Below are 23541 nucleotides of genomic sequence, written 5' to 3'. Positions count from 1 at the left end.
AGGTAAGTTAATAAAAAATAAAAAAAACTAGTATTGATTTGCGAAGATTAAATTGATAAAGAAGTCAAAATTATGGCTACGCCGATTCACGCCGACGCCGCCGAAAGTGCTCTCGGCGTCACGCCGATTACGCCGCCGCCGAATTCAAAAGCGCCAAACGCCGCCGCCGACAGATTTCAAATCGGCGCACACCTCTACTGTAAGATGCTCTATTATCGATTGTTTATCAGAACAGAAACATAAAGCATATGATGTGGAAACATCAACTACTAGATGTTTACCAATCAAGCTAAAGAAAGCTTGAAATCTACAACCTTCAAAGAAATGATAGATGATTTAATTTATCAGAAAATACCCTGTAAAACTCGCAGAGAATGCTTACGAAATATATGCGGTAATCATTGAAGCATCCGCAAACTCGATCCGCAATCCGCAAATTCTAAAATTATAAATACAATCATCTCTAGATATAAGGCCAACAATTCTACCTGATAAAACTGGACTCTAGATTCTACATGTTACGCGGTCCTGATGTTATGGTTGATGTGCATGCCCTTCTCACCGAGGACCTGGGATCAAAAAACCACTCCCAAAAAAAATTAAAAAGTGTGTTCTACCTTCAGGTCATTTGATTCGGAACTAGCCTAGGGTTATAGCTTTAGGAATCGTACATGAATAATTTGGCCATAAAATTCTACGGGATTTCTTATTAACGAAAGAAATAAGAGCTCAACCGTGAATTGCGTTTCGTCATACACAGGCCCGAATCAAGGATTGCCCGAGGCCCGAGCGGATGCGAAGGTCCCTTGGTGATGAGCATACAAAAATTTCTTTGTTTTCAAACAGTATTTGAACAATATGAAACATAAAGCTGATGTGTAATAATCAAAAAAGGTCTTTGTAGGGGGGGTCTAAAATGTGAGGGGCCGGAGCCCGAATAACCACCCCCGGCCACCCCCATCCCACCCGTACATCCAGCCCTGGTCACACAGATAAATCACTTTCAAGAGTTTCACTAAAAATTAAACTCTTTCAAAAAAGACATTTTCACAATGAACTTGTTTTCGAAATTTATTAGACATTCCGCGGAATTCCGTTTAATTTCGTTAAAATATATTTTTTGAAGGCGAAATTTTTAGAATTTGACGAAACGAAACGAAATTCAAAATCATAAATTTCGCCTGGTTGAATTCCGTGGCATTCCGCGGAATTTCGTTTCGAGGTGCATTTGGCGAAACTTTTCGGTATACCGCATACCCTTACCAAATGAAGCATTGAGTTTTGCTCTGGTGTGTACAGAAAGTCGGACCCACGGAATCAACGTGACGATGCATCTGTGCTGGGTCCCTTACTCCGCTTGGTTACTCAACGGCTTGATTATGTTGTGAGGGAACGCAACGTATCTTCATTCATGAAATACACAGTAATAATAATTTAAAAAATCCAGATTAATCCACCTAGTGGTGATAGCGCCTTTCGCGTCGAATATGTACTCTAAGATATTTCCGTCGCCATAAGCCGAAGTTCCTGAATCCTGAAAACACTCTAGAACGGAACAAATATCATCATCTTTTTTTTTTGTCACAGTGCTCGTTCGTCAATGAGGGGGTGGAGTTGATAAATAATAAATGTATTTGATGAAAAAAAAAATACTCAAACAATTAAGAAAAACCGCCCAACTCATCGGGTTTGGTAAGAAATTATTTGGAGGACACTTCACTTTAAAATTTAAAAAAATATTGGTTTATTCTTTTGTGCCCTTCCTCAAAATGTTGAATTCCGACCCAAAATTTCCAAGGGGGAACCCCTCTTGGCTTAAGAGAAAATCGAAATTTGTTTCAGCCTTGTTCAGAAAAACAAGAACCTTATCAAAGCCATAATCGAATTTGGAAACTTATTGATGGCTCATATTCCTATGTTATGTATTATGTTAAACGTATAAGCAGAGCTGAAAAATATTTTTTGCAATTTCTCATCGTAATAGGCTGTTTTACCTCACGCAAATCTGACAGGAAAAGGCCTACTTTCCCACACTAAATAAACAGTGCTGTAATGGTTCATTACAGCACTGATTTGCGTTGCGTAATGAACCATTACAGCACTGTTTCCAGTTTTGATCAACTTCTTGATGCTTTCTGGACGCAGTTTTGAAAAATTGTGACAACTACACAGTAAAACCTGCTATGATCAGATTTTCTTTAACAAGGTTATGAACATCAGTGTGCAGTTTGATGGAAAAGTTTTGTTAAAAACTATCATCAAGCGGTAATTTATGAAATTGCAAAAAACGTTGTACCCAACTCGGTGCAGAACTCGATTTTTACAGCACTCGGCAAGCCTCGTTGGATAAATGTACGACTCGTGCTGTAAAAATCTTCATTCTGCACCTTGTTGCGTAAACTACTAAAACCTCTCAGTTGACTGCTTGACCACCTTCACTAGCACTGGATGCCGAACATTATCAAGACATTTCAGCATTTTTTTTTCTGCACAGTTTAGCCTTTACTTTATTATCATTGGTTCAACTGCCGTTCTACGCATGATTATCCCATGTTATATGGGATTCCCATATAACATGGGACAATTGGGTGTGGAACGGCAGTATGAGATCCATGTAAAATTGGACAAAAAAAGTGCTAGCAAGTAAAATTTCCCATAATAAAACCCATTCATATTTCAACCGTGTTACAGAGCGCGATGACTCAACCAGTTGCATCAAAATTGTGCGCAGTAATATAAGTCGCAAAAGGGGATTGATGCTACAAAATTAAAATTTTCCCAACGTTGATCCATCCTACTGTATAATTACGCCTCAGGAAAATGGTGGGACTTGACACGATCGCTTAAATTTTTATCAAGATTTTGTTCTTTTACGCATATGTATCGCTTGCATCGATTTTGTTTTGTTGTAATTTCAGCGATGCATCTAATCCTGATTCTGCAACACTGCCGGTAATCTTAGGTGTGGTCAGAGCTTGGGTCAAAGACTATTTTCCTGCTACCCGTTTATCTGGTTATCGAACATTTTTGATGATTTGATATTTCGCATGCATGGGTTTGGTTTACTTTTTAAACTGGCCACTTCCGGCGAGACATCTGGAAACGGTTCCGGAACACAACCGGTTCAGATATGTTATTTAGTGGATTGATTGGTGATTATCGGTGATAAACAGCTTATTTAGCCTTAAGCGTTTCGACCTACTATTCTTCGGTCATCATCAGACGCATTCAGCAGGATTCACCCGTTCAACTTCGTCAGTTAACTATATTAGCGATTCAGATATGGTCGGAAGCTATTTTCCTGCTTACCGTTCATCTGATTATCGATAAAGCCGCTATTTGGTGTGTTGCATGTCTGAGTTCGGTTCACTTTTTTAATTGGCCACTACCGGCGGGACACATGGAACCGGTTCCGGAACACAACCGGTTCAGATATAGGCCGATACTATTTTACTGCTTACCGTTCCTTTGGTTATCGAAAAAGCCGCTCTTTGATGTGTCGCATGCATGGGTTTAGTCCACTTTTTTAGTTGGCCACTTCCGGCGGGACTCCTGGAACCGGTTCTGAAACACTACCGGTTCAAATATAGTCTGCAACTACCATTCATCAGGTTATCGCAAAATTCGCAATTCGATGTGTCGCATGCCTGGGTTTGTTTTTTTAGTTGGCCACTTCCGGCGGGACACCTCCCAAGTAACCAAAAGTTCAGATAAAAGGGTACTGTATAAGCTAATCAGCTTGTTCGTGGTTGCTTATTAGCCTTCTAAGCAGCTTCATTTTTAAGTAATTTTGGAACTTGAAAGTTCACATAAGCACGCTGGATAGCCTTCTAAGCAGCTTCTGACAGAACTTTGACAAAATTCATGCAGAAACAAAAATGTGTTTTCCAGAATCACAACTCTGTTGGTGGGTTTGTGGATTTATGTCTGGAAATTGCTTCTGATAATTATATTTTCACTCATGTCGCTGCTATGTAGATTTGAACTGGATCCTCCTGCGTGATAGCCTGCCGACTTACCGCTGCGCTGCTGAAGACACTAGACAAAGGTAAGCTAACTTCACTACTGTACAAATGTGCAAAACTAGCTGCCGACAGAAAATCGATTCAAGTCAGACTTTACCTGCTGCTCACTCAATCGCAACTGTAGTAATGTGGTAGAGCGCAGGGTTCTCACGCAGCGACTATCGGTTCGAATCCGATGGGTGGCAATTTTTTTTTTTGCTCAAGCCTAATATTCATTAATTTGATAAACTCATATTTGTCTTTTATTCATATATGCTCTAACAGTTGTTTTCTGTAAAAGAAATAAATTTAATCTTCATTGAAACACAATGCTACTGAACTGAACTTCTATGAACTTGAAAGTTCCGACAAAGTTCCGAGTAGCATCTTAAGCAGCTTTAAAGTTCCGCGAAGTTCAGATAGAGTTCCGAATGGAATTTTCTGGCTGCTTAAGAGGCTAACAATGAGCCTTGCCGGAACTTGTGACCGAAGTTCCAGCAAGGCTCATCGTTAGCCTCTTAAGCAGCCAGAAAGTTCCATTTGGAACTTTATCTGAACTTCGCGGAACTTGAAAGTGCATTTTGTCATGGGAAGCGGAACTTTTGGTTACTTGGGCTGGAACCGGTTCTGAAACACTACCGGTTCAAATATAGTCTGCAACTACTTTCCTGCTTACCGTTCATCAGGTTATCGCAAAATCCGCAATTCGATGTGTCGCATGCCTGGGCTTGTTTTTTTTTATTGGCCACTTCCAGCGGGACACCTGGAACCGGTTCCGGAACACAACCGGTTCAGATATGGTCTGAAACTATTCTCCTGCTTACCGTTCATCAGGTTATCGAAAAAGCCGCTGTTTGATGTGTCGCATGCATGGGTTTGGTTCGCTGTTTTAGTTGGCCACTTCCGGCGGGACACCTGGAAGCGGTTCTGGAACACTACCGGTTCAAATATAGTCTGAAACTACTTTCCTGCTCACCATTTATCAGGTTATTGAAAATGCCGCTATTTGACGTGTCGCATGCATGGGTTATGTTCACTTTTATATTTGGCCATTTCCGGCGGGAAACCCGGAACCGGTTCCGAAACACTACCGGTTCAGATATATTCTGAGACTATTTTCCTACTTCCCGTTCATCAGATAATCGAAAATGCAGTGGTTTGATGGGTCGCATACACGGGTTTGTTGCATTTTCATATCTGGTCCCTTCCTGGGGTACCGCTCCGGAACTCCTAAATGGCCATAACTCCGGAACGGTTGGACCGATCTGAACCATTTTCAATAGGAAACAATGGGGCAATATACCGCGTCGAATGAACCATCGGTCGTTGAAATCGGTTCATATTTACTATCTAAAAATGAGGTGACCTATTTGTACACATACACACACACATACATACACACACACACACACACACACACACATACATACACACAGACATCATCTCAACTCGTCGAGCTGAGTCGATTGGTATATAACACTTGACTCACTCGAAAAACGAAAATTTGATAGAGCCCCCATTAAATTTTCGATTTTGGAGTGAACATATAGCCTTTCGGTACACCTTGGTGTACGAGAAAGGCAAAAATCCATTCATAAGCTTTGAATTTGTCTGTGATCAGTTTCACGCGAAACGCCACAAATTCACCCAGCCAATGTTGTTTTCGAGTCCATTCACATGACTCGACGGTCAATTAGGATCGCATAATACCTACTCCTTCACCGTTTTGGACAACCTTGCGTTAAGAAAACTTCCCGTGAACTCCAGACGCGGTATTGACAGAGATTTTAATGGTGCAACTTTCATTACCGCGGTAATATTAACGAGTTATCTTGTTGCCATTTTATGAATCGGTGCATGGCCTAACGAACGTTTACGTTGAAATATTTCCCCGCTTGATAGTCGGGCGAAATTTTTCTGAACCGGTTCAATATGGCGTATTCCAGCGGTTTCTGTTTTCGCTGTCTTGAGAAATGAACTTTGTTTATTTCTGTCCTCGTCTCCCATGCTTGGTGCTGAGTGGAGTATGGGGAGCACGTTTTCTAATTGGACTTCTAAACTTTACTTACACGTTTGATTGTTTGGGTGTAATAAAAGAGGTCGAAATAAAGATTCATGAATGAAAACCGTATTTACCGAAGCAAAAGTCTGGTTTTTTTGTTAGTTACAACCAACAATATTGTTAATTCATAACACACACTACATCTCAATTCTGGTAAACCGGAATGAACCTACCTGTGTGTTGGTGTTATCCGACTCTCTGTTTTGATTCCTTTCTTTCGCTCCATAAATCTACTCTCACCAACAAAAGAGACGACGATCAGCGTGCTGCCGATGAACTCTCACTTCACTTCGCCCGGTTCGCCGAGCATAGCTCACGGCTCGCACAGCATTCGCCTTTTCTCACCGATGTTACAGCTCTTCGCTGGAGCTGCAGCAGCAGCAGCAGCACCGACTGTGTCGCTTTGGATTCGTTCGTTTAGTTCGCCGCGTGCTTTCGTCCGAGTGACAGTGTCGGGAACCTACCACCGGGAGATTCTACACGGTAGTGGCGCGATTCGGGTTCGGTTCATAGACTACATACACACGGTGCGGAAAGTGGTGCAGTTGCGTGCGCGAGAGAAGTGGCGACGTGGGCTCCGGTGTGTGCTGTGTTCCACTAGGCCACTCGGCCCTCGAAGGTATTTTATTATTCCTGTTTCTTCACCGTGGTCGTCGTCGTCGTCATCATCATCGTTCGTCGCGTGTCGCAATCCTTGCCGCTGCTGCCGTTTTTCGAAGGTAAACTCGTGTGCTATCTTTGTGTGTGGGTATGAGCTGGGGCCTGTCGGTGCAAAACTGGTGTATCGTTGCTGCAGCAGTGTGAATAACAAAAAAAAGCGAAGTTGCAGTGCATTCCACCGAGCCGCCGCCAGGCCAAAGTCCCAAATACGGAGGACGGGATCGAACTGGAGGTTACCGTGTGCCTCCTACTACATAGTCAGGGTTGGAAGAGAATGGGGATAATTCAATAATTGATTTAATCATAAATGAATTCCGGGTTCGATCGGAAACTTGGCTGTGAAGCCTATGGTAGGCGAGTGTTTTTGCACCGACGAAGGTCATAGCAGCACATCGTTGTTGATACGGTCATTTGGGGAATTAGAATAAATTTGATTGGAAGAAAATGTGTAAATTTGTGTAATGCCCCGGTGTTATGTTGGGGGTCGGTTGGCTGGCTTTGTTGTTCCGAGCTTGAAGACAAGAAGATGGAGAATGTATGTTATGCTTTTATTATGATTGATATCGGATGGCCGATTGGGAGACGTCGATCTTTTGATGGATTCGCTGAAAAGTTGGTTGTTCCAAGAAGAAAGTTATTTTGCCATCGGTGATTGGGCGACGTACACTCATCGTGCCCCAGTAGTGTATGTAGGCCTACGCCGTTTGTGAACCAAAGCCGTTGATCAATCTTCGGAGAATGGATAAAAATATTCTGATGAATTCAGTGCAAGTGGATGAAACGAGAAAAACGTGAAAGTGGGGCTGTTTGCCGTTGCTGAAAAAAAAAAAAGCAGATGCTAAGTGGAAAACAATGTTGCTCTGGGGCTCAAGTGGAGTATTACGAAAACAAATGAAATGATGTCGAGTGGCCATAGTTAGCTCTGGCAACATGGATTATTGTTCCGAATAAAGGTGCAATTTCGTGGATCGAGGAGTTTATATTCATGCAAGTGATTGTCTTCTGTGGTCAAAACATTGTGCGATTATGATAAGGAGCTAAAAGATATTGCTTACTCATAAGTGAAAATACTGGGTCAATCCAATTACGTGGAATTTATATGACTGGCATATCCCTCAAGAGAGAACATGCGTTCAGAAGGATTCCTAAGCTAACAATTTAAGCAGTTTATTTTTGAAGTAAATATATCGAACTTGCTCAGACCTGAAAAGTTTGTCCAACACTGTGACGCAAGAGAATTTTCAAATTCAAAATATAACTAAAGTAAATTGACCTTTCTTAGAACATTAAAAAATAATCTCAAAGGAAGGCTCCAATCCAACATCAGATTAAAAGAGTCGTGGTTGACTTCTTTGAATTTATATACTTACATATTTCTCTATGAAAAATCTCTAGAAATTCGAACAAGAACCCTGTGAGTAGTTATTTCAGTTTTCATGTAGGTTTTTAAACAGAATTTGTTCCTAAAATTTTCAAGATGTTCGTTTTGAAACTTTGCCATGAAATCTGCCAGAAATGCTTTTATAGAGAAACTTCACAGATTCCAAACATGGCTGCCCTACTGGCCGTCAAAAATTCCGTACTCGAGTTTTTAAGAACACAAATGTTGAAAAAAATCTACAGCACACTTGATTTTGTTTGTGTGTTTTTTTTTGCAAGTCACACAACTCAAAATAAGCAGTTACACCTTGGTTTATTGCATCGAGTAATTCAAGATATTGGTGCCTCTGGAGATGGTATACGAATTTGATGTTGAATTTCAAAACGTTTCACCAACAGTAATCTAATATACATTTTTCATTCTCTACCATAAATTGCGTTCGATTAACAACCAAACATAATTGTATGAATTTCCTCAGATATTAATTGAAAATGCTGCTCAACGTATACTGAGAGTGAGTGATATACATCAGGCAGATCCATTTGGTATAGCTCAGGACTTCAAAACATGAATAGAAATCAATGCGAAATTTCCATACTTCTAGACGTTTCAGAATTTTGTTTAAAAAAAACTGATTAAACAAAATTTTTACATCTCCTTTATTGCAAAAAAAAAAAACTATCGGAGTGTCTACTTTCTACAAAACCAGGAATTTTATTTCATCTTGAAATCAAAAAATTTTCAGGAAAGTAATTTTATTTCAAAATGTGTTTAGATAAGGTTTTGAACTACTCAATTCTTGGCACTTCACATCAAAACAAATTAAAATATCACTTGCCATATATTTTCCAAACGCACTTCCGTGGGTAATAATCTTCTGTAACATTTCCGTAACGGGATCCGCAGTTGGTATTTGATTCACATGCAAGAAGTTGACGAAAACGGTCGTTTCGTTGTGAATTTAGGTAATGCGCAATTAAGTTTACCTGTAGATCCGGGAATGGGGTTTATTTCATTCATTTTATTTTAGGATCTGTACTTCTGTACAATCATGTGAAATTTCGGGAGTCGTTTGGTAGATCGCAAAGCTTCTTGAAGATATTTCGCCCTTATGAGGAAATTATGTTGTAACTCTTCGAGATAATCGCAGATTAACTCTGCGAGATAATGTAAGGCTTTTGGTGGATCTTCAGAAATGTTTGAAGAAATGGGGATGATTCTCAAGTGGATTTTCAGGACTTTTTTTTAAGTTCTCGAGGGACTTCCAAAGAATATTGATAGACTATACAAATCCATAGCGGAATTTCTGAAGAATTCATGGATTTCTATTGATAAGCTGAAGAAACCTACAGGCATTATTTTTTAGGGAGTTATTGTGAGAGTTGGTACCCAAACTGAATTAAAAAAAGGGTCTTTTTGACAAAAAAAACGCAGAATTGTGGCTTTCAAAGAACTGCTTGTGAAACATATATTCTGGTCAAAGTCTACGCTATACGCCTGCCCGCAGGATGTATGTATATCTCATATTTTCTGAAAAACTTTTTAAGTCTGCATCATATTCTAAAAAACTCTAATATTTTTATGCAGGATTTACAATATAATCTGTGAGAAAATCTGTATGATTACACTAGTTTACAAAACAAAACGAGGTCGTGAACTTCTGTCAACGACCAAAATTTTTTTCAGATTGATTAAATTCGAGATATTGTCGAGTTTAAGGGACGATCTCCTCAAATTTTAGGAAAATTTCCAAAAATATATGAAGAAATGTATTTTGAAAATTCTTTCTCAGTGTTCATTTGACATATCATATGTAGGCGAGATACAGTAAAAAAATCAGCTCAATCGTAGTATTGATTACGGAAAATGAGATGTATGAAGTGATCAACTTTGCTTAAAAATAGAACAAAAATCGATTTCAAATCATCAAGCTTGAATGAAAAGTCGAAAAAATTCCGCTCTACTGTATTTTTTTTCCTTCCCGTCAACTCAGGGCATGATTCTACACCAAAAATGATCATCAGCTTACCGAGTTCAAAAATGCTGTAAACTAGTGTTACAGATCAACTTATAGTGGCAACCAGGGTTGTTAATAGTCATCGGAGCTGAAGCATAATCACTGACGACAACGGGTAATATAAAGCTTGTGTCACTGAGTCAGCAGCTCTAGATGATTTTTCTTCAAACACCGTCAGTCAGTTTGCTGGTCGCGACGAAAGAGTTTTGCCGTTTCTCTTTATTGGCATTTTCGTTGAGTGGCTTACTTCGGACAGGGCAAGCAAACGAATAATCAGTCCCACGGGATTGGCTGATCAGAAAAAAAAAGATGCAAAGATGAAACACGCCTTCATTCGGAATCGAACCAAAAACCTGCAGATTGGTAGCACAACAAGCATACCAATAGAGCTAATTCAATAGCTCGTAAGGACCGTGGCTAAATCGTCAATTAAAACTTGATTGGTTCGCCTTCCGTATGCAGTCGGATGCCATGTGATGAATGCATGTTCGTTTTTCGTCGTTGCAAAAGGAGACGAAAGAGAATGACGAAAACTGTAGCTCCCTGTTTTATTTTTGGTTCATCCTCGTCGTGGTTTCTTTGTCGGTCGCTGATGATGCAAGTGACGGAGTTTTATTGGCTGACGATTTTTTTTGTTAATTTTTCGTCGTTGGTCGGTGACGAAACAGATGGTTACCAACCCTGGCCCTGGTGACAACACTGCAGTGCACTGCTTGGAGGCTCCGTTGAACCTTGTTTATCTCTGGCACTTCTAGACAACTAACTACTTAGAGTAACTTTTGGTTTTATCGGCAAGTTTGTTCTCTTCGTCATGAGGGTTTTGGTCGGCCAAATTGCCTGAAACTTGGTCGTATAATTTATGAAAGCGTTGAGGCCAATTTGGCGAAAGTTCCCCAATATTACCAAAATAGGAATGCCCTTCTAATTTAGTAAAAAGAAACTACCGAATAAGCACTTCAATACTTCAGTAGTAACTGTGAATACCTGGAATTGTATTCATGCTCAAGCTTATTTTAACTTGATATTATTTTCAAGAACCTGGGAAAAATCCTAAAAAATCAGAAACTGTTATTTTTGTAGTCGAATAGTCGTACAACGTAACAGATACACGAGTTCTTCCGTAATTCTATCAAATGAAGCCATCATTCCATGTGAATCTCCTTATAGAAGTATGTATGGTATGCATGACAGTACGTTATTTTTGTGATCTCATCGGAAGTGAACTGTTGGTTTTCTGGCGCCTCTGATAAGAATACACTCACTCGAGCTGTTCGTGATAATTGACTGATAAGCATAATGCGTTAAAAAGTTAAGAGTCAATTTTAATTATTTTAAAATTTCTTCTGATATTTATAATCTCTGCGTTTGCTTCTGTAAAAACTCGTTTACTGTGGCATATACTTTTCCAACGCTACATCAAGTACAAGTATATGCCACTTAGTTAGACAATTTATTTCTATAGCCCAGACTGGGTCAAGTACAAAAGTTTACTCGAAGACCTTCACCTTTCTTCGACCGAGTTAAAACTTGTCGCCAGGTGAAGTTACAAAGGCAGTTGCATCAAACGAGCAATTCCACTTTGATCTCATGGCAAGGTGAAACATGTCCATACACATTGTACAAATGTCTCCATCTTCTCTGTTCCACACTTGCAAAACTCATCCACGCGGACGAGAACAAATTTCCAACAAGAATCAAATCCAATAAGCCATTTAATCCATCCAGCGAGCGTCGAACACGGCAAAACTTGATGAGCTCGGTTCACCTCCAGACATATCGTCGGTTTCCTGCAATAGGGGCACAACTCAAAAAATGTGAATTTTCAGAATAAGCGTTTGAAAATTGGCAATCTTGAAGCACCTCTTGCAAATTCACTTATTTCTCTCATCATTTGACAAAAGTAAACACATTTTGATTGTTGTATCATTGAAAGGAGCTGAAGGACTATCTGTGTCATGAATTTTTGACTACTATTTTTCAACGACTATTGAAAAAGTTGGCTGATTTTGAGTTGTGCCCTTACTGCGGAAAATTGGTGAAAATGCCCAAATCTAGCGTTTCACAACGAATTTCGGAACGGGTCTTTGTGAGATGCAATTTTACATAGTTTTTCACCATTTACCATCAAAATCTCAAAAATGACAAATTTTGAGTTGTGCCCCTATTGCAGGAAACCGACGATATAACCGGACCGAACAAACAAATGCGCGTCGTCTCGCGAGTCGCGACTTCGCGAGCTGATTGGGTGCTTACGAATGCGGCACGCGAACCATGATATACGACGGTGCGTCAGGTCAGATTTACCTTGTATGGGTATAGACAACGATTTTGCGGAGTGTGTTGGTGATCTCCATCTCTCAGATCGCATCCAATCGGTTAACGAACGAAGTTGGTAAAAGGAAAAGCGAAAAAAAAACTCGAAGCCAGCCGGCCGACGACGACAACAACTGCGGGCGAGTTGCGTTCTGCCTTGAATCATGTCAGAGAACCTGATTCCTAGGACAAATCTGGACCAACACTGAGAGGGAAATGTTTATAATAATCTTGTTGCTTTGAGCGGATGCAAGTGACTTTAACCAATTCGTTCGAGCTCGAAGATTTATAGACCATTTCGAATGTCGATCCAGATGCTGGCAGACGCAACTCTTGCGCAGCGATAGCGCGATGCACATGAAGTTCTTATCTTTTCGTTTATTTCTTTTGCTTTCAGGAGAACAGCCGTCAGGCTTCACACGAGATTTAATCCAAGCGCAATGTGGTGAAACACCGGACCGGCCTCTGCAGTTCGCGAGTGTACCGTTCAATTAAATTCCTTCATATACATACCCACACGAATGCAAATGCAGACGAAGGCGTGTGGAAGCAGGCCAGCAGCAGAAGCAGCACCAGCATGTGCTTGAAATTATTCAGCTAAAGAAAATAAATATTCAAGTGTAGTTGGGGTCGATGTCGGGACGACCGGAAGAAAGAAGAGGAGCGTGGAAAAATAAATGTGATTAAATTGATTGAAAATTCGTATGGAATTAATTCGAGCGAGCTAGGTGCGATCGGAAATCGTGTTTTGGGTCGGTCGGTGCTTGTTTTCTTTCATTTTTTTTCTGTGCCGTGGGGAAGTTCTGTGTGTTTATCAATGGAACAACAGAAGCAGAAGCAAAAGCAGCGTTCACGTTTCGAGCGAGCAGGCCGTTGAGACCTCTGGCGGTCTACCAACGTGTTGTTTTTCGTGGTGTTTGTTGTGAGCGTGAAATCTTCGCAAAGAGAGCAAAAGTGAACCTGTTGAAGGAAGAGCTTTTGGTTGGGCCAGCAAAACCGTGTGAAGCAGTGAAAATCATTAATCTACCGGCAGCAGGGTGATGATATAAAGTTCAAAGAAAGCAGTGTGGGGTTTTTGCAAGCTCTGAAAGCGAAGAATACAAAGTCCTTAATCAAAGCAGAAAGCAGTGAGAAGAAGAGGGATAACCTACTGCACCGGCATCAATCAGCTGTCACGAGCAAAACAACCCGCATTCATCAAGTAGGATTAGTTGGCACGCACACATACACACATTTGTAGTTTCTCGCCACGACCAGAAGCCACCAGACCAGATCAGACAACAGATAACTTGTGTGCGTGTGCGACTGCCTCAACATCCTGTGCTGTATTTTGAAGGTTAGCAGACTACTTTTTTGTGTCATTCTCCTCTGTACATTTACAGGATCTATTCATAGTGAGGAGGGTAACCGTGCCGTTTTCTTTGCTGTTTTACGCATGCCGGGTTAAGCACTCATTTATTCTAATATTAGCTTCTGTCGTTTTAAAAGGGACTAGGTGCTTTGAGTTGGGACAAAGGATTCAGAACGTTGGATAACTAGCTTTACGTGGGGTAACTGTGTGAGCCTAGACATTGCTTGCGTGAACCTTTTATGTCAATAAAGGGCACATTTTTCCTTGCTCTTTGATGTAGATTGTGCATATCACATTTCTTCAGAAATACATTCTCGCTTTCGTGAGTAAGAAACTCGACTAAATGTTTTTACTTCATTTAATAGCTCAGCTAGAGTGATAATCTTATCACATACCAAATTATGTCACATTGCAGGTAAACTTGCGTCGACTATGGTACACCAAGGATATCTTTTTTTTTAACATTTATTATCATTTTTCTAAACAAAGACGTGCTAAAAAATGTACAAAATTTTTTTGTTCCTCTTTGAATTTACTGTAGATTCTTGTAATTTATTTACTGATGGTGGTTGTAAGAAAATGTTAACTTGTACTTGTACTTTTTCAATTTCAATGTTCAGAGTATCAAGTAACATGCTGCCTTTCGATTCAATGTGCTTAAAAGATGTACTGAGCTCGGAAAAGAAGATCAACAAACATCTTTTTGACTCTTTCCCATACGTGAAACCATTCTAAATGACCGCCGTGAGAATATCACTATAGAGTAATAACGTGTATTTCTTTTTTCTTTCTATGTTGCGCATTTATGGCGATGATTACGATGTTGAGAGATGGATACTTTGAGTTTGGAGCTGTTCAAGAAGTCGGCACGGATAAACACACAAAAAAGGATCATGGAATTACAATGAAAAATAGTTGACCACATGGTCTCAACGATCTGGTAATCGTGCTGGTGTCGACGGTCTGCTCTCGTTACTGTTGAAAAACTGTGCCATATCGTTGGTGGTGAATGTAATGCTGTTGTTGAACAGTTCCTTAGAAGAAAAAACCTTCCCAAGTCTATGGAAAACTGCCTTCATGATACCCATTCACAAAACCGGAACATTCATTATGTTGAATATTATCGTGGCATCTCGATTATTATATATTATAATTATTTGTAGCCTGAGAAAATTAATTGAAGCTCTAGTTCACGATATGATGCTTAACGCTGCTAAGCCGCTTATTTCGGAGTTTCAGCAAGGTTTTGTACTTCATCGTTCTACCACGACAAACCTATTATGCTACACTTCCGCACTATTCAAAGAAATAGAACCCCGTAAGCAGGTAGACTCAATCTACATACATAGATGTTTCAAAGGCGTTCGATACTGTTCCTCATAAGTACGCTGTTGAGAAACTCAAGCACATTGGTTTTCCTGATTGGTTTACTGAATGGCTGATGCCGTACCATTCTGGTTGCAAAGCATTTGTAAAAGTAAATTATGCAAACTCGAATTCTTTTGACATACCAGCCGGCGTTACACAAGGCAGTATCCTAGGCCACCGAATCTACACGCCGTTGATCAACGATTTGTGGAAAACTGCTGTACGCGGACGACATGAAAATCTTGAGAGTCATTGCCACATTTTTCGATTGCCTTGCACTCCAGACGGACATAAACGAGCTGCTGCGCTGGTGTCACGAAAATGGTATGGACGTGAGTATTAATAACGTTTAGCCCCAAACGCAGTACGATTATACACCAATACCAGATGGGAGCCATCCAGCTAAAACGTGTACAGTCAATTCGTGATCTGGGTGTGACGGTCGACAGCCAACTTCGTTACAACAAGCATTTGTCGGTAACAACTGCGAAAGCCTTCTCCGTACTAGGCTTCATCCGCCGGAACACAACGCATTTCATTGATCCGTACACACTTAACCCTCTAGTACCCAAATTTTTGATTTTGATCTAAATATCATTTTTCGTCATCTAAAATCGATTTAAACATTTTTTGGAAGATGATTCTTTTTAATTCTCGATTTCGTGAATTTCAGTTTTTGATTTTTCTAATTTTTATTTTTGAACATCCCCACACTTTTATATTTTTTCTGGAAGCCAATTTGGGGAACGGATTTTTTTAAAATAAAAACATTTTGAGATTTTACGATTATTGTTGATATATTAATATTTTAATTTTTTTCGCAGAAAATTTTGTTTTCCGTGTAATTTGAGGGAAAATAATTTTAGAGTGTATTCGATTCCCTTAAACTATTAAACAAGGATAGAATGATTTGGGAAAAATTTAAAATATGTTAATTGTAGCGATTCAATACAAAATAAACAATGACTTCTAAAAGGTGACTAAAACATCAATTTTTCAATGATTTTTAAAAAATGTAAATACGCTTTAAAATACACCAAAAACCATTTTGAGATATACAGAACAGTCCTAATTATCAGCCAAAAATATAAAAAAAAATGATTTTCCACGAAACAAAAATTACAAAAATGCTCAAACTATACCCCGTCTAAAGGCGGGATTGGGTATTAGAGGGTTAAGTCACTTTACTGTGCTCTGGAATATGCAGCCCCGATTTGGAACCCGTACCATGTTTCGCAGATCATACGCATTCAATGTGTCCAGGGGCGCTTCATACGCTTTGCGCTTCGATCCTACCATGGAATGATCCTGAACCCCTCCCGGACTATCCTGTTTGCTGCCGCCTGATTAATCTGGAGCTGCTCTCCGGTCGGCGAAAAAAGCTTCAGCAGTTAGTCGTGTTTCATATTTTGTAGAACAACATTGACAGCCCTGATCTCCTGTTGGAACTCTCGTTGAATGCACCACTTCGTCAGCTAGGTCACACCGATTTTCTCTTTGTTACTCTTCGTCTGTTTGTCCATAGAACAGACTACGGCCATGACAATCCTCTGAGCTCCTGCATGAGGGTTTTCAACGAAGGCAGTAATATTTTTGAATTTGATATGACGAAGCGGAGTTTTAGAAATAAATTAGAAGTTAAGATTAAGTATCAGCCTGTACGATTTATATCGGAGACAAAGAAGTAATAATAATAATAATAATATACAACGTTGAGGATTGTTGTGCTTCATTGGCGGACACTGCCGCAGATTTGGTGCGAGTCCGAAAGTCTAGTAAAGAGAGCTGATGGAATATCATTTTTGAGACATGAAAAGGTTGTCGTTTTGTGGCGCTTGAAAATTCGGATTTTGGTGGTTCGAGCAGACTAATCTTGTTGTTTTATCCATACATTTCTTAAACTCGCCAAGGCAGCCCTTGCCTTCTTGATCCGTGCACCTATGTTGATCTTGGTGCCACCATCGGTCGCCAATATATTGAAGAGCGCCGTTGAGCTAGGAGAGCAACGTCATCGTATATGTTTTCCGTATTCAAATCCGGTGATTGCCGAGATGTTCAGAACTATCGAGGAATACCAAGTCTTTCTGCAGCTTCTAAGCTTTTTGAGATAATCATTAGTCAAGCTGTATTAGCCTGCTCTAGAGGTTACATCTCCTCAGATCAACACGGTTTAATGCCTGGCAGATCGGTAGTTTCTAATTTGTTGGACTTTACACAAACTTGCATAACTGCAATGGAGCAAAACGCACAGGTTGATGTCATATATACTGACCTCAAAACAGCTTTTGACAAAATCTATCACAAAATTCTCTCTTTTTTCCTTCTAAACCATAGGGGGATAAATCTGCTCATCAGACACCCTAACAGGAAGGTTAGGGTAGTGTGGGAATGAGGCCGTCTCCTACAATGCCGGTAGAAGCCAGGACTACTCTCTCCTCGACCCACTAAAACACATTCCTATGGTCGCCAAACCCTACGTCTCTCCGGAACCACCAAGAAGGTATTGCTTCAGAGAGGGGCTAGTGCATATCGCACCCTCAAGGTTAGCTGCCCTAACCTAGCAGCAACGAACATCGATGACTCGCTCTGGAGAGTCCATCACGGTAGCCTGCTGGCGCTTAGCCAGTTTCCCGAGTGGTCCTCGCCACTCCCTTTGTCCTCAGAAGGCGGGCAGGGTCAACCCTGCCCGCGCCCTACTGCTGAGCGGACATCAAGAACTGATGCCCACATGCAACCCGATCTGACCTGGCCGCAAAGGAAGGGTATTACTACCCTTCAGGCCCTATCAGATGCATCCGTAGGTTGCAAACAGCAGGGTCTCACCTACCCCGACCCTTGCCGGGGACCCCTTTCCAACCGCCGGCTCAGATCCAACCCAGTAGACTGACGCCACGACAGCACCGCTACCGGGACTTCCTCTCCACGGCCACTTAATCGCTGTAAGGGTCGATCTCGACCGCAGGGCACCGGTATGACCTACGAAGCCGACTTCGAACCCCTGGACCACCTCTTGTACTGCATCTGGACTAGCCATTCTCCGAGTCCACGCGCCATCTCCTCTGTAGCTCCCAGACGATATGGGTGATAGCCGTTGAAACGGCATTCCAGCTAATCTCATCCCTACACATTCTCTGGACCAAGTTGTCCGGAGTTGTGTCCTCCCCGCATGTGGCAAGCATGCGGTCACGCATTGTGCGAAAACGCGGGCACACGAACAAAACGTGTTCCGCCGTTTCCTCTAAACCATTGTACACTGGGCATTCGGGAGAATCCGCATGCCCGAAACGGTGTAGATACTGTCGGAAGCAACCATGACCTGTAAGGACCTGTGTCAGGTGGAATGTAACTTCCCCATGGCGCCTATTAATCCAACTATCTACCCTCGGTATCAACCTATGGGTCCACCTTCCTTTGGTGGAACTGTCCCACGCGCGCTGGCATTTGACCATAGAGGCCATCCTGACAGTCTTGCGTATGCCTCTTGTGCCGCGCATTTCGAAGCACTCCATGTCCTCACTGATAAGAATGCTGATGGGCACCATACCAGTAATGACACAGAGAGCGTCGTGTGACACGGTACGGTACGCGCTTGCAACCCTCAGACACATAAGCCTGTAAGTACTTTCCAGCTTCCGTCGGTAGCATTCAGTACTTAGCGCGGTACCCCACGCCGGGCCGCCATACCTAAGTATGGACGTAGCAACACTAGCCAGAAGCTTGCGCTTACTGGCGTACACCGCTGAGCTATTGGACATCATCCGGGACAGTGCCGCAATAGCTGTGGTGGCTCTTTTACAGGCATAATCGACGTGGCTACCGAAGGTAAGCTTGTCGTCGATCATCACGCCCAAGTGCTTGACAGAGCGCTTCGACAGGATAGTGCACTCTCCTACACTGATCTCCGTCTGCTGCGCCGACTGCATGTTGTTAACAACCGTCACCTCTGTCTTGTGGTGAGCCAGCTCCAGTTTTCTGGACCGCATCCACGCCTCCACAACCTTGATCGAGTGGTCGGTAGTCAACTTCACCTCCTCGATCGTTTCACCGTAGACTTCGAGCGTAATATCGTCGGCAAATCCAACAATCACCACTCCCACTGGGTACTCTAACCTCAACACCTCGTCGTACATGACATTCCATAACACCGGACCCAGGATGGAACCTTGCGGGACTCCTGAGGTTATGTGAAAGCACTTCCGACCCACCTCCGTGTCGTAAACTAGTACGCGATTCTGGAAGTAGCTTCCGAGAATCTTGTACAAGTACTCCGGTATCCCCAGACGCAGGAGCGCATCGGCAATAGCAGCCCAACTGGCGCTATTAAACGCATTCCTTACATCCAGAGTCACTACCCCGCAGAAGCGAATTCCCCTCCTCTTAGGCTCGAGTGCTTTCTCGGCGGTTTTTGTAACCGACAAGATAGCGTCTACGGTGGACCTCCCCTTCCGGAAGCCATACTGGTTGCTCGAGAGACCATTTACGCCCTCAGTGAACTTCAACATTCTATTGAGGATGATCTTTTCGAGCACCTTCCCCGCCGTGTCAATCAAGCATATTGGTCTATATGCCGACGGGTCTCCGGGTGGTTTCCCCGCCTTTGGCAATAGTACCAGGCTCTGCCTCTTCCAAGCTTCTGGGAAAACTCTCTCGTCCAGGCATTTCTGCATAGCAGACCTGAACATCTCGGGAGCTTCTGCAATAGCTACTTTTAAGGCCAGGTTCGGAACTCCGTCCGGACCTGGGGCCTTACCTACGCTAAGGGACTTAGCTATCCCCGCAAGTTCCACATCGGTGACCCTTTCCTCATCGCCAGCCCCAGTCCCCGGCTGTCCTACGAAAGGAGGCCAAGGACTAGGATCATGACGCGGAAAAAGTCCTCCAATGATCCCCTCCAACATCTCTGGAGATTGCTCTGTAGGAGCCATCACACCTCTCGTCTTGGCCATAACGATCCTGTAGGCGTCACCCCACGGGTTCGTATTGGCACTCTGACAGAGACCCTCAAAGCAGGCCTTTTTGCTTGCTCTTATCTCGGTCTTAAGCGCGGCTTTTGCAGCGGCGAACACCACCCGCCGTTCGTTTCGTTCTTCCTCTGATCGTGCTCGCTGCATCCGCCGCCTAGCCCGTAGGCAGGCGCGGCGCAGGTCCGCAATCGCGTCGGTCCACCAGTAAGCCGGTGGCCTCCCATTTCTAGGGTGGACTCGCCTAGGCATGGTCGCATCACACGCACGTGAGAGCACCGCTACCAGCTCGTCGCCGTCTAAACCGATTAAGTTTCGCTCACGGCGGAGCGCTTCCCTAAATACCACTTCGTCGAAGTATGATGTCTTCCACCTGCGAGGGCTTGGCCTTGGCTTAGCCGCCTCTTCTTCTATCCGCTGTCTGCTGTTGTTGTAGTCGATACTGTAGCGAACCGCCAGGTGGTCGCTGTGAGTGTAGCCATCATCTACTCTCCAGTTCGGACTACTTGTTAGGCCCAGTTGCCGTTGCCGGCGGGTACTCGGTATGGGTCCGAAATGATGGCGATATCCGTCTCCCACTCAGAAACCGCCTGACAAAGCAGTTGCTGAGCCGCATCACAGTGGTTCAGGTTCAGCTGCGTTACCTGCACTGTAATTTGTTGATCACTGCGGCTTTCTTAAAGGCCGGGCACCCTGGACCACCCATCGTATGTCTGTTGGGGTGCCCGGCCCTCATTCTCTTGTGCAAGCTCTTTCGTCTGGGAGCATCGTCGACAGTTAAAGCCTGGTTGCAGTCATACCTGTCTGATAGAGCTCTACGCGTTCAACTTGATTCCTGTGTTTTGGAGCCGTTTTCCAGTACATCAGGTGTGCCTCAGGGGAGCAATTTGGGTCCCTTGCTCTTTATTCTGTTTTTCAATGATGTTGCTGCCTTATTGGGAGCAAGATGTAAACTTGTGTATGCAGATGACCTGAAGCTTCATATTATTGAATCAACTCTGGAGGATTGTCATCAATTGCAACGTTTATTGGACCTGTTCGTCAAGTGGTGTTGCCGGAACAAGCTAACCATCAGTATTTCAAAATGTGTGGTAATGACGTTTCATCGTATCAAGAACCCACGATCATTCGCATCTGCTAGGATCTCGTCTATTACGATGAGGAACAGCAGCAGTGATAGTGTACATCCTTGCCTCACTCCAGCAACGACCGGGATGGGATCGGACATGACATCGATGTGCAATACTCTGCACGAAAATGCCTGTGTACTATGCTTCAACATGAAGCCCCGCCAATTATCGCATACAGTCAGGTCATCCTTTTTGGGTACATTTACTAAAACGTCTTGCATCCTCTCGGCCGGAAATGTTGCGGTTTCCCATATGTTGCAGAATAATTGATGCAGCAATTGTGCAAATACTACGGGGTCATCTGTGAGCATCTCAGCTGATATGCGATCGACCCCTGGGGATCTGTTCGATTTCATGCTACGGATGGCTGTTTCTATCTCCTGCACTGATGGAGCTTCGGTGTTGACATGGGTAATGCGTCGAACCCTTGGCAGATCATGCCGAGGTGTTGCTGGCGTGTCCGACATTTGAAAATGGTTTCCAAATTGCTCGAACCAGCGTTTCAGCTGGTCAGCTGGGTCGGTCAATAGCTATCCAGATGTGTCTTTCACGGACATCGTGGCATTTATCTTAGTCCCACTGAGGCTACGTAAGACATCGCAGAGGAGGCGAATGTCGCCGGTATTTTCGAATTTCTGCGAATTTACATTTTTGTCGACTAGGGAGTCCGCCTACGCTCTTTTGTCCCGCCATGACATGCGCGCCATGTACACACGAGTGCTTATGCTTTACTTTCTTCTCGAGAGCCGAATAGAGCTGACGGGCTAGGGATTTGGCGTTTCGTGTTTTCACTCGCACTATCGCCGCTTCGGCGTTCTTCCGCTCCTCTATCTTACTCCAGGTGTCGTCTGTGATCCACTTCTTTCTCCGGGTGCGTAGCTCACCCAAATTATTCTCGCCGGTGGCGCTGAATACGTTCTTGATGGCGCTTCATTGATCTTCTACGCTTCCACCTTCCGGAATATTCGTAGCAAGGTTCTCTAGCTCCTCGACGAATGACCTTTTCACCGCAGCGTCTTCCAGTCGGCGAGTGATGAACCGGCGTCGGATTTTCTCCTCCTATCGATACACAGCTGGATCTCGCCGATTAGGAGATGATGCTCGGAGGCAATGCCGGTGCTACGTTTGTTCCGCACATCAAGCACACTCCGTCTCCAATTTTGACTGATACAAATGTGGTCGATTCGATTTTCAGTGACGCCATCACGGGAAACCCATGTCACTTTGTGCACTGGAACTGGTCGATGGGGAAAGAGCTATCTCCCAATCACCATATCGTTGTTAGCACAAAACTCTGCAAAGAGCTCCGCTTATTTCCCCGAGACCATGGCGTCCCATGACGTGCTCATAGTCCGAGTTGTCGGAACCAACCTTCGCGTTGAAGTCGCTCATGAGGATCTTGGTATGTATCACCTTTTTCAATCTTGTCCACGACAACATTTACTTGCCTGTAAAAGTTTCATTTATCTTGCATATCGGCAGCATTGGTTGGCGTGTAACGTTGGATCATGGTAAGGTTTCGAACCCACGTTTTGAATCTGGCTACAATTATCCTCTCATTAATAGGTTCCCACTTCATGAGCGCAGCATGGGCGTGAGCGCTGAGCAGGAAACCAATTCCACAATGGCGAGGAGCGTATTCGCCTCGTACGCCAGAGTATAGCAGAATTTGACCCGATGCCAATCTACGTTCTTCAAAGTTCGGTCAACGAACCTCGCTCAGTCCTATGATCTCATGCTTCATACGGCATGCCTCATTGGCTAGTTGTGTCAGTTTACCCTGCTGGGTAAGAGTTAGTACATTCCAACGTTCAATTCTTGTCCGTTGTTTTGCTTTAATAACCGTTTCCGTAAAAACAGTTCGTAATATTTCATTTTTGGTTTGTGTAACATTTTTGGGATTCGGGGACAGCAGATTGTTCCCCTATCCATCATGATGGGGCTGCCGCCTTAGGTATAGCTTCCGGTGGACGAGCATTTCATACTCAGCCGCTGGATGCTGAGCTGTTTGAGCCGCACCTCCTTCGTGAACAGACGCTCGAGACGTACCTCCTCAATCTAGCTGAAGTCAGAAGAACAACAGTGTCCAGACTGCACTAGCAGCCAAGCACACAACTCTTAGCTGGCGATGGGGGTGACTTTTTAAAAGTTAAATTAACTAGTCCCCATTCGTAGGTTCTTTTCGCAATTTTGATTGTTCTTGAATCACGGGGTAGCAACTGATTCGTACGGTTATTTTTGCTTTGTTTTGCTTTAAATCGAATGGCATATGCTGAAAGCATCCAAACAAAACA

The 23541-nt window shown here is 43.0% G+C and overlaps 1 protein-coding gene across 5 annotated transcripts in view; it reads left to right on the top strand.

Annotated features, from left to right (window-relative positions):
* The first annotated feature begins 6299 nt into the window (after positions 1-6299).
* LOC109409390 (fat-like cadherin-related tumor suppressor homolog) overlaps positions 6300-23541 on the top strand; it is a 1285617-nt gene continuing 1268375 nt past the window's right edge. For 3 of the 5 annotated variants that reach the window (XM_062859767.1, XM_062859766.1, XM_062859763.1), the window contains exons 1-2: positions 6300-6785; positions 12835-13773. The gene's annotated coding sequence lies outside the window, so the exon portion shown is untranslated. The remainder of the gene's footprint in view (positions 6786-12834; positions 13774-23541) is intronic. The other 2 variants (XM_062859769.1, XM_062859768.1) reach the window with 1 other exon arrangement.

This window comes from Aedes albopictus, chromosome 3 (genome assembly GCF_035046485.1).
Source record: "Aedes albopictus strain Foshan chromosome 3, AalbF5, whole genome shotgun sequence".
NCBI classification, from domain to species: domain Eukaryota; kingdom Metazoa; phylum Arthropoda; class Insecta; order Diptera; family Culicidae; genus Aedes; species Aedes albopictus.
This window is presented reverse-complemented; position numbering and strand designations above follow the sequence as displayed.